Source organism: Mustela nivalis (genome assembly GCF_964662115.1).
Source record: "Mustela nivalis genome assembly, chromosome: 5".
Taxonomy (NCBI): domain Eukaryota; kingdom Metazoa; phylum Chordata; class Mammalia; order Carnivora; family Mustelidae; genus Mustela; species Mustela nivalis.
In genome coordinates, this window is record NC_139024.1 from 138,894,469 (window position 1) to 138,914,695 (window position 20,227).

At 44.5% G+C, this 20,227-nt stretch overlaps 1 protein-coding gene across 2 annotated transcripts in view; it reads left to right on the forward strand.

Annotated features, from left to right (window-relative positions):
* The first annotated feature begins 780 nt into the window (after positions 1 to 780).
* RREB1 (ras responsive element binding protein 1) overlaps positions 781 to 20,227 on the forward strand; it is a 173,869-nt gene continuing 154,422 nt past the window's right edge. For both annotated transcript variants that reach the window (XM_082729798.1, XM_082729803.1), the window contains exon 1: positions 781 to 946. The gene's annotated coding sequence lies outside the window, so the exon portion shown is untranslated. The remainder of the gene's footprint in view (positions 947 to 20,227) is intronic.

The window sequence follows — 20,227 nt, forward strand, 5'->3', positions numbered from 1 at the left end:
GACTGGCCCAGGTTCCCCATTTTCCCCCGCACCCTCGGGGGTGCTTCTGAATGTTTGAACTGCGCGACTCCATCTTTCTGGCCCCGGATCTGGGGGTTTCCCCGGGCTCCCCCCGCTGGCAGGACCGGCCAGGGCCTCGCGCCATCCTTCGGGCCGGAACAAACAGCCCATGACCCCGGGAGGCCCGGGTCACCTTCACACTCGCCTCCGCCCCGCACCTCCCCCGGGGCCGGGGCCTGCCTCCCGCCGCGGCGCCCCCCTGGCCCTGCCCGGAGCCGCGGGGCACGGGGTGTGGGGAATTGTGCGGGCTCGGCCGCGCTTCGCGGGGCGCCGCATCCGCCGCCGAGATGCTGGCAGCCTGGGGGGACGGCCTCGCGCGGCCCTCTCCTTATTTATCCACCCGGCAGTTTCCATGGCTCCGCCGCCATCCTCCGCCCCTTCCTTGAGCAGAGCCCGGCAGCGGGCACGGGCCCGGCCCGGAGGGGGCCGCGGGGGGCGGTTGCGGCGCGGGGCCCCAGGGCCCCGGGGCGGGGGCCACGAGTCGTTTCCAAGCCCCGGGGCGCGCAGAGGCGCACCCCCAGTCTCACCCGCTCCCCCCTCCCCCAGCAGCTGTGCCACTTCTGCAGCCCCGGCCCGCCCCCCACCCCCCGCCGCGCTCGCCCGCACCCCAGGTCTGTCCCCCACCGGGTCCGGCGCCGGGGCCCCAGAGCGCAGCGCAGCCCCCGGCCCGGCCGGGCGGCGCGGGGGAGGGGCGCGGCGCAGGCAAAGTTGCTGAGTTGCTTTGCACGCTCAGAAGTTGCAGCTGAGACGGCAGCTTCCCGCCCCCTTCCTGGACTCGGCGGCTCGGAACACACACCCACCCGTCACCACCCGCTACCTGCCCTCGCCCCTGCGGCCCCGGCCCGGACTCGGCAGCATCCCCTCCCGGCGCCCGCGGAGAGCCCAGGTTTCCAGCGGAGTCGGTCGGGGGGGCGGGTGCACCCCACCTCCCCGCTCGGCCAGGGGTGGGGGGGCCGGGGCGGGGAGAAGGCTTCCCTCCACCCAGTCGCCTCGCGGCCGTGGGGCTTTGCACTCTGCAAAACTGAGCGGCCGGGAAGGCGTCGCCCACCAGCCCCCGCGTCCTCGTCTACCCGGGCGGGGCTTGCGGAACGTGCCGGGTCAGCGTTCGCATCCCCTCCCGAAGTGGGCTTCGCCGGGGGCAGCGGAAGGGGCTCCGCTGGGGGGCTAAGGTCGCCAACAGGTGCTCGCGAGCCCATGTGACCAGGGAGGGGCCGAGCGGGGGAAGCCAGGGGTGGGGGCGGGGGCGGGCTCCCTCCGGGTCCCCCGCAGAGCCCGACGCCGGGTGCACCCCGCCCGCGCCGGCTTAGGGAGGGCTCGAGGGCGACTCTACCGAGCGCCGGTGCCCTCGCGGCCTGCCCGGGAGGAGGAGGAGGAGCCGGAGGGGGAGGGAGGGATGCGAAAGTGGGTCAGGAATGTAACTGGACGCTGCGCACCCCCACGCAGAACCCCCCCCCCCCCCCCCCGCCCCGTTGCCGGCAGAGGCGGCCAGCGCCAGCCTTGGAAAGCGAGTCTTTTGCTGTTGTGGTTCCCCAGCATTATCAGTGGACGGTTACCAGGGGATCCCGGGGGATGTGTTTCCCGGTGACCCTTTGGGAAGAAAAAGTTAGTTGCCTCAGTAACCGAGTTTGGCTTGGATGCAATGATGCAATGAATGTTCTAGGTGAGCCTGACCAGGACGAGGAGGCTGGGGCGGTGCTTGGGGGATGGATTAACTTTTCTCATTACTGAACCAAGACATGAAAGCTGGGGAGGAGGTGGGCTTTTGCCCTGTTTCATGTTTGTTTTTTTACTGTTGCAGAGAACATAAATTAGACGTTTTTGCCTTAGAGTTGGAGTTTCCCAGATGTAGACGCCCCGGCTGCCATAAATTTCCCAAAATTCTTAACAAACGCTGACTTAGTTGATACAAAGGTTTGAAGCTGATACCCTAGAGTTTGGAAGGACTAGAGGACAGTGACAGTTTTGTATTTGGAGAAGGCTGGAGAAGCAAACATGAAAAGGCCTTTATTAAAAGGAGAAGAAGAAGAAAACCCCCCCAAAACCCAGCCCTTCTCAAAGCAGAAGCAGTGAGAGCAGCCCAGTTAGTTCCCTCCTGAGCACCACCAGGGCACCTCACACTCCAAGCATGTGATTAGGGGAGGGAGGAATCCAGATTTAAAAGTGATGGGCTTTGGGTTTGAATGCTGGTGACAGAAGCAGAGTCAAGGAAAAAAAAAATCTTAATAACAGAAGAGACAGCAAAAGGAAGGCTTAGAGCTCGAAGCTCTGCTTGAGCACCCTTCCTGAGTTTTGTCCTATTTTTCCTTCTGGTTTTGTTCGGGGGACCTTAGTCCCAGAAGATGGGACAGGGCTGTAGAAGCAAGGCCCAAAGCACCATAAACCATAATGTCACAAACCCAGAAGAAATGTGCACCTGCTTGGAGTTTTATTCAGAAGCGAAATGGGGGTGTGTTACCCTCTAAAGAGATCTTAAGAGTTACCTGAAAAGCTGACTTAGGAATTAGTGTAAATTTCTGTTTCCAAGGCAACCCTAGATAAAGTAACCTAAATTGAGATGTACTCTGCATTAAAGAGTGTGTGTTCATAGAAAGCAAAAACTGGTAATTTTTGTAAATCGAATCATATTCTGAATATGTAAAAGAAGAGGTTATTTTGTAGTGAAAACTCTGCTGGACATCTAACCATCCCAGGTTACTTTTTTTTTTAGACTTCACTGAGATGTCTTGCCAGTTAAATGGGAATAATAATCATTAATAATAGCTGGTCTGCTTTGGGTTGAGAGACTTGGACTTCTCACATGACTTTCTACACAGAGGCTCTTCAGTTCAACTGGTGAAAGTCTTCGTTCTCACTTAAAGAGGTGGCCTAAACTGTAGACCAACTGCATTGGAATCTGGCAAATCCCTTACATGGAATTCTCTTCCAATTCTGAATGTAAAGGGCAGAATTACACGACGTTTTCTGGAAACTTGAAAAAAAAATGAATACTTTAATGATCTTATATTTTGTCACTTTGTTAAGGAGCCTGGTTTCCTTCTCCCTCTCCCTCTGCTGCTCTCCTGCTTGTGCTCTCTCTCCCTTTGTCAACTAAATAAATAACTTCTTTAAAAAAAACCAAACATCTTTTTCTTTTTCTATTTATTCTCTAAGATGTTAGTGGTGAACCTAAGTTGCTTCTCTCTGTAAGAATGAAGGTTTGCTCTTTTTAGGGAGATGTCTGGCAATCCAGACAGCCAGTGTGTGATTGACTATCTGTGAGAAGTCAATCTTAAAGGGTCAGAGAGCAGAGGGTGTGAGGGACTGTGAAAGGGAGAGGTCACACCCTTCCTTGGGAAGGGCTCAGATGTTGCCCGGTGCTGGGTGTGTTCTGAGAAGGTTTGCTGTCAGGGCAGCCATCAGGAAGTTCTCCAGAGGGAGTTGGTAGAACTTGAACTTAGGCCTTCAAGGATGTAGACGATTTTTATAGCTAGGAAGAAAAAGTGGTAGAAATTAGATAGGCCGAGAGGCAGGAAGTCACAGGGCACATTAGGGGAATTTCAATCAATCAGCTTTGTTGCAGGAGATGGATCAAACATGAAATCTGTCATTTGACTGGTAGGTTAGGGACAAACCAGTTAGGGACCATGAGTGCCTGTCCAAGGTTGGCGGAAGGACTTTATCTGCAGGTAAGAGGGAATTATGACATGATTTTGAGTAAGGGAAATGCATGGTCACCATTGCATTTGGGGGTTAATCTTGTGAGTTAGATTGGAGTGGGGGTGTAGGGACTGAGAGGACCTATTGAAGGGATCCAAGGGAGACTGGTCACATACAGTATTGATAGAAGTGATTGCTAGAAGGCAATGCTTTGTGAGTTGTTCTAAAAGGAAAACTGGTAATATTTTATAGTATGAGGATGTGGAGGGCAGTGGATAAGAATTTAAATCTAGAAGCTGTGAGAAGGTGGCACTATGAGCAGAAATGGGAACAGGAGGCCAGTATCCAAGGTAAATTGAAGAGCTGATCTGAGAAATGGAATCTGAAGCTGTGATTGGCAGCTGGGGTAAGGGAAACCGGATGAGTCTTGGCTGGAGGTGGAGATGTGAGTCACCTGCTTAGAAGAAGTGATCATTGGCCAGAGGTGTGGAATGAACTTGAACTTGGTGGCAAAAGGACCAGTGTGAGGGAACATTCCCAATTAGTATTTATATGTGTATAAAAAAAATACAAAGACATATATATGTTTTTTCAAAATTCTCCTCCTTCCTCATAAAGCACAACAAAGTGGTCATTCCCGGGGCTGTCATTAGAGCCCGTGTACTGACCCAGCCCTGTTCCAGACCAAGTGGTTTCCCTGCACGGCTCTTGAACCTGGCTCATGAGATTCCAGGTCCCACCCCACGGCACGGAATCACCATCTCCTGACCCCCCAACTCCCTATTCTTAATAAGCTTTCCAGGCCACTCTGGTATGGGTTCCCTTGGGGGAAACAGTGCCTTAGCCAGTTCATTCTACCGGTTCTGAGACCTTCCCCAGCCTCCTGTCTGCCCTTGGGTGAGAGCAAGAGTTCTTCCTTTGCCCGTGTCCATTTCAGCCTGTCCTTTTGCTTTTGTTTCTAATGGACAGTCATTGATAGGCAGGGCTGGAAGTTGTTTTTATCCAGATGACCTGCTGCTTTCCAAATTTAGCACTGGTTGGAAGCGGGGATGGATGTGTCAGAAGTCCTCTGCCCTGCTAGGTAGGAAGGGGATTTGGGTTGACCTGCGGTGCAGGGTGCTGAGTGACTCACAGTTCGTCCATCAAGCCTGCGGGAGATGATGCAATAAGCCAGGCCCTGGGCAGACCACTTCCTGTACCTTTGGAGGCACAGACCCAGGGTGTGGTATTTGGCAGTTTTCTCAGGAGGAGACTATTTGGCTGATCCTTTCCAAGGGAAGAGGCAGAGGTAAGGCAGGGAGAAGCTGTCGGCTCTACACACCACAGGTCCTCCAGTTTAGAAAGGAGCAGTCAGAAATCCAGGGCTGGTTTTCTAAAAGGCGACGACTATGAACACCATTTTCAAAGAACACCTGTCTACCCAAGGCTCTGTTTCTTTCTGTCTTGTCAGAAAAACAAACGTCTGTCCTGTTGAACAGTAGCAAACATTCCATCACTGCCAACATTCAGTTAACCTGATGCTACAAATTATTATCTGGCTACAAATTATCATTTGCCCTTCCTTTTCTTTTCTCGTTTTTAAACGATCAGGAGACAAATCGACCATCTGATGTTATGGCCTGTGGGACTAACAGGCAGAAACTAAGGATTAAAGTGGTTGGGGGAGGCTGGGCCGGCAGCATCGTCTCCCCCCTCCCCAAAGAGAGATTGAACTGTCCATTTTTCTAGGTTTCTAACTATTGAGGCCAAGGGTGGTTTTTTATTGTTGAGCTTTTTCTTTTTTTTTTTTTTAAATCCCCACTGAAGAACAGTAAAAGATGATAAAATCTAGGTTTGGCTTTTCTTCCTTTCTTCCTTTCTTTTTTTCTTTCTTCCTTTCTTTTTGAAACTGTGGTAAAATACACATCGCATTAAATATACCGTCTTTACACTTTTTTAAGTGTACATTTAGTACTGTGAAGTACATTCACGTTGCTAGGCACTAGAATCTAGGTTTTTTAACTCATTTACAGTATGAGGAACTATTCCAAAAATGTCAGGAAATGAATCCTAGGTTACACACTAAAACTATGAATGAGAGGGAATGGCATTAATGCTGGCTTAGAGCTTTCAAATACTCTCCTGAGGGAAGGAGCTTGTAGGGTGGGCCTGCCTGGGGACAGCTTTTCACAGCAGCTAATGGCAAAGTTAATTAGTATGGAGGGAAAAGGCTATTTTATGCTTGAGGTTTCTTTAAGATACCAGAAATAGTACTAACACCTTGATACCAATTTTAAAGTTTTCTGGAAGCTCTAAGAATAGGAGAGAAGGTGTTCAGTCAAACATGAACTTAGAGAATTTGATTTACACACTTGCCTAGAGTTTCCAGAGTTTATTTTTGTATACTCTGTGGAAATATTCTCTCGATGGACACGGAGGGGTAGGTCATATTTGCCACCGTTATCCTATTTTTTCTAGTGAAATCTTACAGATTTATGAAAATAGAGCTATCAACAACCAAAAAAAATTCAAAATGAGCAAGGACCTGTGAACTTAATATCAGGTAAAGCATCACGGAACAAATAAAACAACTTCTAAGGTTAAATAGTCGAGTAAGATTTGCAAGAAAGATTGGAGGCATTGTTGCTGTTTGTCAGAGTTCTTGGTCAACCAAAATCTATTACAGTTCACTTTTTTTTTTTTTTAACATTAGAAAATTTATTTTCACAACCCTTTACTGTTTGCACTCAGTCATTCAGAATACCCACAAAACAGGTTTGGAGCCAGTCACTCCAACAGGATGTCAGCTGCAGTCACAGAGAATGGTGTGTTCATGTTCTACCAAAGGAGAAATGCCTTCGCTTATCTCTCGTGGCTTTGGAAATTTATAGCTTCTCGAACAACCCATTTAAAAAGTGCTGCCAACTTTGAGAAAACTTATAGAATCGTTCAGAGTTTATCTTATTCAAGACGGCTTTAGTCAACTTTTGCTTATCAGTCCTGAGAAGATGTGTTAAAACCAGTCTGGCCACTTTTTTTTAATATAGCATGTGAGAAGGCCCTTAGAAAAGAGTTTTGAAACAATATCAGTGTTGGAACTAAAATGGAACACCTTTTTAAAAAACATTTAAAAAATCGAAATATAGTTGACATACAGTATTATATTTGTTTCAGGTGTACAACATAGTGATCAGACAGTTCTGTACCGCATACTATGCTCATTGTGGAAAGTGTAATTATCATCTGTCACCATGCCACATTATTACAATATTATTATTTTCATTATTACAGTGTTATTGACTATGTTCCTCATTCTGTACTCTTTCTTGCCCTGACTTTTTTTTTTTTTTTAAATAACTGGAAGTTTTTAACCTTTTAATCCCATCTACCTTTTTGGGTCACCATCCCCTCCCCCAACCATCAGTTTGTTCTCCGGATTCATTATTCTGTTTCTGTTTGTTTGCTCATTTGTTTCATTTCACACAGATGTAAAATCAAATGGTATTTCTCTTTCCCTGTCCGACTTATCTCATAGTATCATTAGCATGGTACCCTCTAGGTCCGTCCATGTCGTCGCAAACGGAAAGAGCTCATTCTGTTTTATGCGGAGTAATATTCCATTTTATGTATGTAATGCATCTTCTTGAGAATTCTGCCACTGAACCACCAATGCGAGCTACCACATCTTCTTTATCTGTGCATCTATCAGTGGACACTTGGGTTGCTTCCATAACTTGGGTGTTGTAAATAATGCTGCGGTAGACATAGTGGTGAGAGGCCCCTGGATGGCTCAGTTGGTTAGGCATCAGACTGTTGATAGAGACGCGGGTCATGATCTTGGGATGCTGGGTTGGAGCCCCTCCTCAGGCTCCAACATTCTCATGGAGCCTGTGTTGGATTCTCCTTCTCCCCCTCCCTGTGCCCCTCCCCCCTGCGTGTGTGCACCTGCGCTCTCTCTTTTTCTCACTCACTCTCTAAATGAATAAATACAATATTTAAAAATAAATATAGGCGTGCGTATATCTTTTCGAGTTAGTGTTTTCATAAAACTGAATGCTTTTAATTTAGAATATTTATGATCTGTATATGTCTCTTAGTTTGGAGGACTCATAATTTAATAGCCAAGATTTCGTGGTAGGAACTTAATCACTAGTGGAAGCATTTCCATTGATAGCTCTACCAGGCATAGGCAGTTTAGAATTTCACCAAGAACTTGGAATACCTATGTCTTCACAATCCTGTGTGCAGGGCACGCACACACATGTGCACCCAGTTTAATTCACTGAATTCTGTTTAGAAGCAGACTTTATATAGGTATTTGAATCAACTGGGTTTTTTCTTTTCTTTTTTTTTTTTTTAAAGATTTAATTTATTTATTTGTCAGAGAGGAAGAGAGCAGCAGGCAGAAAGAGAAGCAGCCTCCCAGCTGAGCAAGGAGCCCAATGTGGGACTGGAACCCAGGCCTCTGGGATTGTCACCTGAGCAGAAGGCAGACACTTAAGCGACTCAGCCCTCAGACATCGCATATCAATTGCTGTGTATTGCAGTTTTAGGAGATGTTTGTCCTTCCCAAAACAGCATAGTCATGGGTTTCAGCTAATTGCAAAAAGAAATTCATATCGCCGCATCACAGATCTTATAGATGCAAGCTCAGGTGGTCCTGAAAGTCTCACGTATTTCAATTTTGACTTTTATTTTTTATTTTTAAAAAAGATTTCATTTATTTTTTTGAGAGAAAGAGAGAGCGCATGGGCATGGGGAAGAGAAGGAGAGGGAGAAGCAGACTCTCTGCTTAGCAGGGAGCCTGATACTGGACTCGATTCCAGAACCCTGGGTTCATGATCTGAGCCAAAGGCAGATGCTTAACTGACTGAACCACCCAGGCACCCCAACTTTTCTCTTAAGGCTGAATTCTTACATTTTACTAGAAAAATACTCCAGCTTTTAAGACTGAACAATCCCACAATGTACATGAGCCTATTTTACAGTGCAATTCTTTGATGGTAAATGCTGGAAATTTCTATACTGCGTGTTCATATGGAAATATTTTGTTCAATGGCCGTGCCCCTTTGCTTTGTCATTTCTGTGTTTAACAGAGCCTTCTGCCTCCTGAAATGTCAGCCTAGCCCTCAAACTCATGTGTATTTTACTTCTGATTATCTTGGTCCTCGGCCAGCCTCCTATTTGACACTTTCCGCACAGGCCTATGGGTGCTTCTGGATGTTGAGCTGTTAATCTTTTTACTGTTTCCTGTCACTTTTCCCTGTGATTGATGCTTGTGAGCCCAAGGGGGGGGGGGGGAAGTGATGAAAATGACTTTGAAAACAGCTTTGAAGAGGAGTATTTTAAGTTGGACTTGGGTCTTACCTCAGACCATAAAATGACTGAAAAAGCGCACGGTCTGTTTTGTAAGGCAGTACCTCGGCCCTTGCAGGGAGTAAGCTGGCATTCTAAGGAACACTTTGTAGTAGAAGCGAAGAGGGTTTTCCTGGTGCTTTTCCGGGGATTTAGATATCCGGGTCTGTGGTGTGAGGTAGGGCAGGAATTCGGAGATGATCTGTATTCAGTTCTAGGCAAAGGTTACAGACAGGCGTCCTCATTCCTTTGGGATGAAAAATAAAATTCTTTCTGAGTTTTAGTCATTACCAAAACTCAGACCCTATTATCTCCCCAATATTTCCTCTACCCCATACCCAATCCATTTCACTAATTCTGGGTTTGACTTTGGAGGCCCCCCACCCCCACTTGCCACCAGGCCCCACTGGGTGCAGAGAATGTGAGAAGAAAATATTCAAACCTCTATTGTAGTTTTCAGCTCGCCTGATGTTTTTCAGTTTGTTAAAATTGTGCTAAAATAGATGTTGCATAAAATGTGCTGTTGTAACTCTTCCTAAGTGTACAGCTCAGTGGCATGAATTACATTCGCCTTGCTATGGTGATGGACCATCACCACTGTCCATTTCCAGAATTATTCATCACCCCAAAGAGAAACCCGGTAGCCATTAGGCGGTCACTTCCTAAGTCTCGTTCACCCTCTACTCTACTTTCTGTCTTTTATGGCCATTCTAGATATTTTGTGTCCTTATATGGCAGTCCTCCCCTCACCCAGGGTTTCACTTTCTGAGCCTCCAGTTATCCGCGGTGAAGCAGGGTCCAGAAGCAAACAGAGCCTCGTTTGGAGGTATCCTCAGAAGGTCAGTAGCCGCCGAACACTGCATGACGGCGCCTACGTCACACACCTCACTTCCTCCCATTACGCAGGCATTTTATCATCTCATACCAATGCAAGAGGAAGCAGGGTGCGTAGAGCCTAAGAAGGTATTTTGAGAGAGTGACCACATTCACGTAACTTTTATTGCAGAATATTGTTTCAGTTCTATTTTTTTTTAGTACTGTTAATTCTTACTTTGTCTAATTTATAAATTAAACTTGATCATACATATGCATGAATAGGAAAAACATAGTATATATAGGGTTCGATGCTGTCTGTGGTCTTAGGCATCCACTGGGGTTCTTGGAATGCATCCCCCACAGATAAGGGGGGGAGCTGTGTGTCCTTTTGGGTCTGGCTTATATTTTCAGAGTCTATCTGTGTTGTAGCACGTTATCATTCTTCATTCCTTTTGACGGCTGAGTCATATTCCACTGTCGTACCTAGACAGACCACATTCTGTTTATCCGTCTGTGGATGGACATCTGTGTTGTTTCCACACTTGGGCTATGTTGAATAATGCTGCTCTGAACATGGGCGTACAAGTATCAGTTCAGATCTCTGTTTTCAGTTCTTTTGGGTAGAGACCTCGGAGTAGAATTACTCATGTGTTAACTCCAGGCTTGACATGGTTTGAGGAACCACCGGGCTGTTTTCCACAGTGGCTGCGCCAATTTCGCTTTCCCACCAACAACATAGGAGGGTCCTAGTCTCCACCTCTTTGCAGCCCCCCCCCCTTTTTTTTCCATATTATAGCCATCCTAGTAGATGTGAAGTGGTATCTTGTGGCTTTGATTTTCATTTCCCTGGTGACTAAGAATGTTTAGCATCTTCTGTGCTCATCGGTCAGCTGTACGTCTTCTCTGAAGAAATGTCTGTTAAGTCCTCTGCATGGTCCATTCTTGTGTATGATCTATGATGTCTAATAGCTGTGTGTAGATGATACATACAACATGCATATACTTGGATATAGGCAATCTGTGTTTTAAAGATGGGAGATGTACTTTTAAACAGTTTGGAGACCATTATTATTGTCTATAATAATGATCTGCTTTATTTCCTATTGCCTGACATTAGCAGGAAACTACTGATAAAAATTCTCCAGCTTTTATCAGTGAGAGTCTTACTTGGTTAAAAGTGATGTGTTTATTGGAGACTTCCTAGGAAAGCAACCACAGGGTCCCAGGGCTATCCTTCAGGATGTTCCCCTGTTATCTAAGAAAGTAAATCTCCTTAGATGGGTTTCAGGTTAGACATGCCTCATGTTCAATTGTATTTTGTGGTTAATAATGGCATTTTTTTTTAAGTTTCTATTTAAACCCCAGGTAGTTCATGTACAATGGAATATTAGTTGCAGGTGTATCATTTAATGATTCGACACTAAATTATATTGTGTTTACAGTCACTAAATTTAACGAGACACCCGGTGCCATCCCAACAAGTGCCTTTCATGATTTTAGTGTATCTTATTAAGAGATAGAAATGGTCTTTCAGGGGCATCTGGGTGACTCAGTCGTTAAGCGTCTCTGCCTTTGGCTCGGGTCATGATCCCAGGGTTCTGGGATCAAGCCCCACATGGGACGGGCTCCCTCCTCAGTGGGGAGCCTTCTTCTCCCTCTTCCGCTCCCCCTGCTTATGTTCCTCTCGCTAACTCTCTCTCTATCAAATAAAGAAATAAAATTAAAAAAAAGAAAAGAAAAGGTCTTTAATGCCCAGTCACATAGGAGAGCCAGAAGGCATAGAATAAATCTAAAGGAGAGGCTTGGCTCCATGATCATCATCATCATCTTCATCATCATTATTATTATTTTATTATTTCATTCATAAACCTTGATTATAAAGAGATTAACTTTGAGGCCTATATAATGACCCAAGAGCATTTTAGGCCTTAGGGTTTTTTTTTTTTTTCTTCTTTTGTTTTGTTTTTTAACAGATTGGCTTTTCCCATTGTGGTTCTCTTCTCTGAGGGTAACCTTTGTGAAGTTACCCCAAAACGCCAGCCTCGGTCCAGGGTGAGACATCACCATGCTAGCAATCCTAGCACATCATGGTGTATTTTTTGGAAAGTGTCCACACTGGCAGGCGTTTTCCAAATAAAACATTTGTTTCAGTAAACAAGTGTTTTATCCAGCAGCCCAAGTGGAGAATTTTTAAAACCAGTGTTTGTTTTGCCAGCAAACATTTTGTTTCAATCCTTGCAGCTAAACAAGTGGGTAGGATTTAAGTATCTCCCAGTAAAAACAAATGCAGAGCCATTTTCAGAAAGCACTGGCAGAGAGAAATCCATTTGCTGTCAGAGTGTGAGTTGAGACATCCGGGGAAATATATTGTACTTTCTTTTTTTTTTTCTTTTCTTTTCTTTTTTTTTTTTTTTTTAAAGATTTTATTTATTTGTTTGACAGAGAGGTAGAGCACAAGTAGGCAGAGAAGCAGGCAAAGGGAGAGGGAGAAGCAGGCTCTCGGCTGAGCAGGGAGCTCCCTATGGGGCTCAATCTCAGGTCCCCAGAATCACAATTCAAACCCAAGGCAGATGCTTAACCGACTGAGCCACCCAGGAGCCCCTATATTGTACTTTCTGTATAGCTCTGTACTTGGTTGCGGTCAGAGTGGAAAGTCTTACGTTTGGGTAAGGACTGATAACTCTGTTTGGAGGCAAAAGATGAAGAGATATAAAAGAAGTGTTGAAAAGTATGGTTATGTTGCTGTGTATCAATCTTAGATCGTGACTTTGAAATGGGACTCAAGAATCCAGGATTTGCTCTGCTCTGCATTTCTTACCTCTTTTCTAATTATTTTTATGGTAATCCACCCCCAGTGGATAATGCAACCCAATGTCCAGGTGAATAACCAGACTTTCGTCTTCTCACTTGTGTAAAAACGGTAGTAAAATCAGATTTGGGGGACCTCGTTGTTGCTTTCATTTAGGGTTCCGTGTAATTGACCACTTTTTCTGTCTCCCCTGGATTATCTTCTGAAATAGATCTTTGAATGTTTTTGTTTGAAAGTACATGGTGTGCTTTTCTTTTTGAAAAGCAAACCTCTCTCCAATTCAGGAAGATGAATTGTGCTTTCTTAAGAGGATAATCAGAAATTATGAAATACAGCATATAGGCAGAATAGTGTAGAGAGTAGATAGATGTGGTTTAAAGAATAATGAACACGTGGCTTCCATAACCCCCGTCCAGATGAATACAGCACTGCCTTAGAAATCGACTTCAAGGGGCGCCTGGGTGGCTCAGTGGATTAAGCCTCTGCCTTCAGCTCAGGTCATGATCTCAGGGTCCTGGCATCGAGCCCCGCATCGGGCTCTCTGCTCGGCAGGGAGCCTGCTTCCCTTCCTCTCTTTCTGCCTGCCTCTCTGCCTCCTTGTGATCTGTCTGTCAAATAAATAAATAAAATCTTAAAAAAAGGAAAAAAGAAATCTATTTCAAAGGGCAGCTGGGTGGCTCAGCCACTTAAGCATCCAGCTCTTGATTTCTGCTCAGGTCATAATCTCAGGGTCTCGATCTTAGGGTCCAAAGATAGAAGATCGCCCCTACTTGGGCTCTGCGCTTAGTGGGGAGTCTGCTTGAGATTCTCTCTCTCTACTCTCCCCATCCTCACCCCACGTGTAGGTGTGCTCTCTTGCTCTCAAATAAATAAATAAATCTTTAAAAATCTACTTCAAAACCACCTTCCACTTACCCCACGGGAAGTTTACAATTATGTAGGTCTCTTTAAATGTCATCACTTAGTTTTGCAAGTGTTGGACATATATTACTTTTTACTTGTTCACTTTATTAACAATAGGCTTGTCTGTCGTATTGTTGATGCCGGTTGATGTCTAGATCTGCGGTTCGTTCATTTTCCTCGTTTAGTGTTCCTATGTACTACGACGCTGCGTTTCTCTACTTTGCTGTTGACGGACATTTGAACTGCTTGCAGCTTCTGAGTCCGATGAAAAAGGCTGTTGAGAACATTCTTGTATGTGTGCAAATCCCGTAATCCAGTTGTGCAACGGAGAGGTGGATTGTTGGGTGGTAGGGTGTTTGTATTTTTAACGTTACACTGTAATTCCAAACTCTTTTCCAAGAGTGTTGGCTCCAGTTTACACTCCCTGTAACAGTGAACGAGAGTTCTCGTTGCTCGACATCTTCGCCAGAACTTGGCATCACCAGACTTTTGAATTTTTGCCAAGCCAGTGAATATGAAATGAGGCCTCATTGTGGTTTTAATCTGCTTTTCCCTGGTCCATAAGGTCTATTGGCCATTTGGATATCCTTTTTTCTCTAGTGTTTTAAACTTTTTGCCCATTTTCCTATAGATTGTCTTCTTCTTCCTGATTTGTTGCCGACTGGTAGGCTTCTTTTCTATATTTTTTTAAATTATTATTTTTTTAAGATTTTATTTATTTATTTGAGAGAGAGAATAAGAGAGAGAGAGAGAGAAAGGGCATGAGAAAGGGGAGAGTCTGAGAGAGAAGCAGGATCCCTGGCGATGCAGGACTCGATCCTGGGACTCTAGGAACATGACCTGAGCCGAAGGCAGTCACTTAACCAACTGAGCCACCCAGCTGCCCCTAAAAGATCATTTTATTTTTCAAAGACATTATGTTTTATTTATTTATTTGAGAGAGAGAGAGCACAAGCCAGGAGAAGAGTCAGAGGGAGAAGCAGACTCCCCACTGAGCCGAGAGTGGGGCTCAGTCCCAGGACCCTGGGATCAGGACCTGAGCCAAAGGCAGACGTTTAACTGACTGAGCCACCCAGGCGTCCCCCCTTTATATATTTTGATAGGTATATTTCATCAATTATATGTGTTGCAAATATCTGACCACTCTGTGACTTTTCTTTTTCCTCTGTTTATGATGCCTTTGGTGGCACACAAACTCTTTAATCTCAATATTGTTGGGTTTAACGATTGATTTCTTTGCAGTCGATACTTTCGAATCTAGTTTAAGAAATTCTTCCTTATCTTCAGTTTAGGAAGATACTCTCGTTTATTCTTTGTAATTTTGCCTTTCACATGTGGTTTTACTGTATTTTATTTATCTGAAACTGGCTTTGCAAATGAGGTAAGATAGGGATATATTTTCATTTTTTGTCTAAATGAGTATTTGTTGTCCAACCATGACTTAATACTACCTGTGTCATATGTCAAATGGCCATTTGTGCAACAGACCTTGTTAATCAGTTTCTGCCTTCCCTATTCTATTCCACTGGTCTCGACCAATGCTTGATCCAACCCCACACTGTCTTCATTACCACAGCCAAGAGTGAATCAGGATGTTTGGGAGGGCGTGTTCTTCCACCTCTTGGCTTTTTGCCCTTCTACATAAGTTTTAGAAGTAGCACAGAGTCCCTAACAGGACCTGTCGGAGTTTTGTTGGGACTGCATGGAATCTGTGGACCAGTTTGGGGGGGAACTGACATGTTTACAGTAGGGACTCTACCCTATTGAATGGTAGTATGCAGAGTCTTTAAAAGGATGGTGTCCAACTTCCTGGGGCTCAGATCCTGGCTTTGCTCTTCATTGGCCACATCACCCCGGCGAATGTACTTAACCTTGATGGACCTCCATTTCCTTATGTATTAATAGGGATCGTGAGAGTACCTCCCTTAGAGGATTAAATGATTAAATGTGTTGCATATAATATGTGTAAAGCACATAGTAAGCGTTATGTAAGTGCACAGACACTGAGTGCTCTGTGTTTATTTATATCCTTTTCAATGTCAAAAAGTTTTATAATTTTCTTTGTAAAACTATATATAACCTATATAAAACTTATTGCTGCATATACCTGGAGAAATATAAATGATATATATTCCTAGGAATGCTAAAATTTTTGGTGCTGTGATAAATGATATTTTTAAAGATTTTTGGAGGGTACACAATATGATATCTTTATTTAGTATCTTTTATGAGCTGATTATAGTCATCTTTGATTAATACTTATGAAGTGCTTATACTGTTAGTAGATACTGCTTAGAGCAGGCAGGAAATACGGATGCTTCCTTCTCGGTAATTGTCCCTCACAATTACTGCTCTGGTCTCATGGGATTGAACGTTTGATCCATCTTGGATAATTTTAAACTGTTGTATCCCATTGACTTCTGTTGTTGAAACCTGCCTGAGAGCTTGGCAGTCTGGTTCATTAAGCTGTATATTAGGTTGCTTTCTGTCCATTGTTTCTTTTAAATTTATGAGATCATTATATTTTAATCCTTTCTTTTCTTTTTTAAAAATATTTTTTTTATTTATCTGACAGAGAGACACAGTGAGAGAGGGAACACAAGCAGGGGGAGGGGCAGAGGGAGAAGCAGACTCTCCTCTGAGCAGGGAGCCTGATGCGGGGCTCGATCCCAGGACCCTGAAATCATAACCTGACCCGAAGGCAGACACTTAACAACTGAGCCACCCAGGCACCCTATTTTAATCCTTTCTTATAGACCAACCACAGTGTGCCTGAGACCCTGTTATGTTTTATTTCTAATGCTCTGATCGCTCCCTAAATTAAGTACTGTAAAGATGAGATTAGCGTTACAACTTCATACATAGACTTGAATCCACTGTTCAATAAGCTTGGTCTGGGCAACAACTAAAATTGTTTCTTTTCCATTTGTCCGTGTGTCACACATGTCTCAGTGGAGTTACAGACTTTTTTTTTTTAATTTTTTTTTTAACTTATTTGACAGAGATCACAAGTAGACAGAGAGGCAGGCAGAGAGAGGAGGAAGCCGACTTCCTGCTGAGCAGAGAGCCCGATGTGGGATTAGATCCCAGGACCCTGGGATCATGACCTGAGCTGAAAGCATAGGCTTTAACCCACTGAGCCACCCAGGCGCCCCCAGGCTTTTTTTTTTTTTTTTAAGATTTTATTTATTTATCAGAGAGAGAGAGTATGTGCGCACACAAGCAGGCAGAGTGGCAGGCAGAAGGGGAAAGAGAAGCAGGCTCCCCGCCGAGCAAGGAGCCCGATGCAGGACTCGATCCCAGGACCCCAGAATCATGACCTGAGCCGAAGGCAGCGGCTTAACTGACTGAGCCACCCAGGTGTCCCGAGTTATAAGTTTTTTAAAAAAGCAAAAAGGAAGCCAGTGTGGGAACCAATATATATTTATATGCATATAAATATATATTGGTTCCCCTTGACTTGTGTTTCAGTTCTAAGCTTTCTGGTCATGTGGGACTACACCTCACGTGGGAGGTGAGGACCCATGCCGCGAGCCTCCCTAGGATTTCATTTTGCATCACAGGAGGCAGAAACTCAAAGTGAAACCAATGAAAAAACCAATGTATTCTTAATGGTTTTTACCCAAACCATAAATCCGTCTCTTGGAGGGAGAGGGGAATCACCCAACATTTGATCTGGTTTCTTCTGCATGTCCCAGCCAGTATTTGCCAGTTCAGTGACCATCTGCTGGGGCTCCCTCAACGAATTTATTGAAAATTCAGATTCCTGGGTCTGACCTACACCAAGGGAATAAGACAGGGGGGGGAGGAGGCAGGGACTTGAATATTTTTGAAGATTCCCTGGTGGTACTGACAGTCACACAGGACCTGGTAACAGGTGGGCTTTTGTTTTCATTGTTCACACATCACCTGCCGGGAAAAATTCCCAGGAGGTTTGATACAATGTAGCTAACACCTAGTAAGCACCGTGTGTCAGGCACTTCACGTTCCACCCTGTGAGTAGACTACTATTAATTATTATTGGCCCCATTTTATGGAAGAGGAAACTGAGGCACTCAGAGGTTAACTAACTTGCCCTGAGTCGAACAGCTGATGCAGAAGGTCCTTGTCTTTGTGGAGCCTAAAAACAAAGTCCTGACTTTTGTTAATTACAAAATGGACTGGTTTCCAGCAGAAGTGGACCCAGAGTGTCCACTTGGATCATAATCGTATCTTGGTATTGTGTTATGTGCCTTGTAAGTTATTAATTCCTTTAGCAAGTCCTTACTGGGCATTTAGTGTCCCCAGAGCTTGGGTAAAGATTCTACAAAAGGAAGGCACAGGAAACTGGTGTACCAGGCAGAGTAGTGACTTCTTAGCAGATGCCTGTGAGGAGATAAGAGGATTTCAGGGTGGGTTAGAGGAAGTCTAGAGCTCTCTCCTTGCATCAGGCTGTAGGCCAAGGGTTTGGGGTGTATTCTCCCATTTATTCCTTACAAGAGCCCTCTTTGAGACCTAAGGAAACTTGCCTGTAGTCAGACAGCCTCTCCGTCCTTGTTGTGATCATGAAAATAATGTCTACCTCTCTCCAGAACCTCGCTTTGAGCCACTGGATTTTCTGCTTTCAACTACATAAATAAATAGGATTTTTCTGTTTTCTAGAGATGCTATGCATCTGATAGTCCAGTCACTAAGATCACTCGGGGGTTTGAAGAGATCTTTTCAATGGCTTCTAATGTCATTCATCATTTGCTTAGTCTCCTCATTTTGTCCCCTGGTTCTGCTGTCCTTGGCTGGCCTTGGAGTCAGGTAAGAATCCTTCACAGCTATTATCATGGCCAGGTTCATGGCTATACAGGATTAACAGATGTCTAGGGACTAGAGGAAGCCCAGGCTGTGTTTTAAAGGACCATCATAGCTTTTGCTCACTGCCTTGCAGAAGTGGGGTGGCCTCCCGTGCCCTCATTGGGCCCCATAAATTTCATGAGAAGATGGTTAATGTCTGTTAACATGACATATGCAGGTGGAAATCCAGTATGCTTATTTCCCAGCCACTTCAGAATTGTGGAGTGTTTGGTCATGAAGGAATCTTATAGAAATCATCTTGCTCCATTACTCCATCTTCCTGAGAAGGGAAGGAGAAACCTACATTTTCAGTGACTTGTTGAATGTGACTAGTTTATTGGCAAGACCAGAACCTGGTTCCTGACACAGCATAGTCCTCTTCTTTCCTTTTCATCTGATTTTGTGCTGGCACAGCCGTAATCAAGCTGAATCATGACATGATAAGCCATAAGGATTTTAATCTCAAAATGATTCATATGGTAAGGCTTTCCTTTTTTTTTTCTTTTTCTTTTTTTTTAAGATTTTACTAATTTATTTATTTGAGAGAGAGAGAGAAAACACGGGAACAGGGGGAGGGTCAGAGGGAGAGGGAGAGAGAACCTCAGGCAGACTCCATGCTGAGCAGGGAGCCAGATAAAGGGCTCAATCGCATGACCCTGAGATCCCGACTTGAGCTGAAACCAAGAGTCTGACACTTAGCCCACTGAGCCACTCTGGCACCCCAGGGCTTTCTTTTTAAAGGCAGATTTACCATCCTTATTATGTATTATTTAGGCTAGTGATAAAGTTATTTTACATTTCTAAATATACAAGGGTAGGTGACAGGAGAGACTCTTCTAAAATATTATCAGGCCTGCTGGAGAGCTTCTTATCCAGCAAAGTGGAAAACCCACTTACGGATATTGTGTTTGTACATGTTTTCAATGGAGAAGAAGGAAGCCTACCAAAAAGAGAACCAAAGAAGAGATACATATTGTTATCACCATTATGACTTTTTCATCTATTTTAGACTTCCTGCCTTACTGTCATGGCCTTGGACACACTAGCATGGGCTGTGCCTTAGACCATCCCTCTGAACACATTGTCTTTGACCAATGGCGCATAGTTGGAGAAACCTCATGATTCATACATTCATTAAATTTACTGTTTCATTCATAAAAAATAATGCCATCAGTGTTGACCAGTGAATGCAGTAACATCACAGCCCATGCCTCTTCTCCATGTGAATTTTGTCACATTGACTTACACTGAGAGACAGAAGACCCCATGGCCTTTTTCTTTCCTGGTTAACATTCTACTGAAGTGTAGCATCCACACAGAAAAGGATACACGTCATAAATGTATAACTCCCTGAATTTTCACAAAATGAACACAGCCCAGAGCTCTTGAACACTACAGACCTGGTTTCATCATCTGGCTGCATCATTTCTATTCGTGTAACATTAGGCAAATTAATTCACCTTTTTGAGCCTCAATTTTCTCAACTGTTAATAACATTTCATAGGTATTTGTGGAGAGAAAAGATAATATATATGTAACTGACCTGATATGTTCCCACTTCTTCTTCCTGTCCTTAATTCCAGGACAGCTTCTGCAAATGAGCCCCCTCAAAGTGATTTAGACCAGTGGTAATGGAAAGTTTGGAACATTAAGTAACAGGTCTTGTGGTTCTGGAAATGTACATGATAATATGGGCCACAGCTGCCTTTGACCAGTTCTCTTCAAGGGCTCATCTCAGAATCTTGGCTTGAAGTAGATTAAAGTTTCACCCCATTTACTTATTCTTATATGCCCTACTCTATCCTCAAAAGGGATTATGGAAATATACATAGGACGACAGTACTT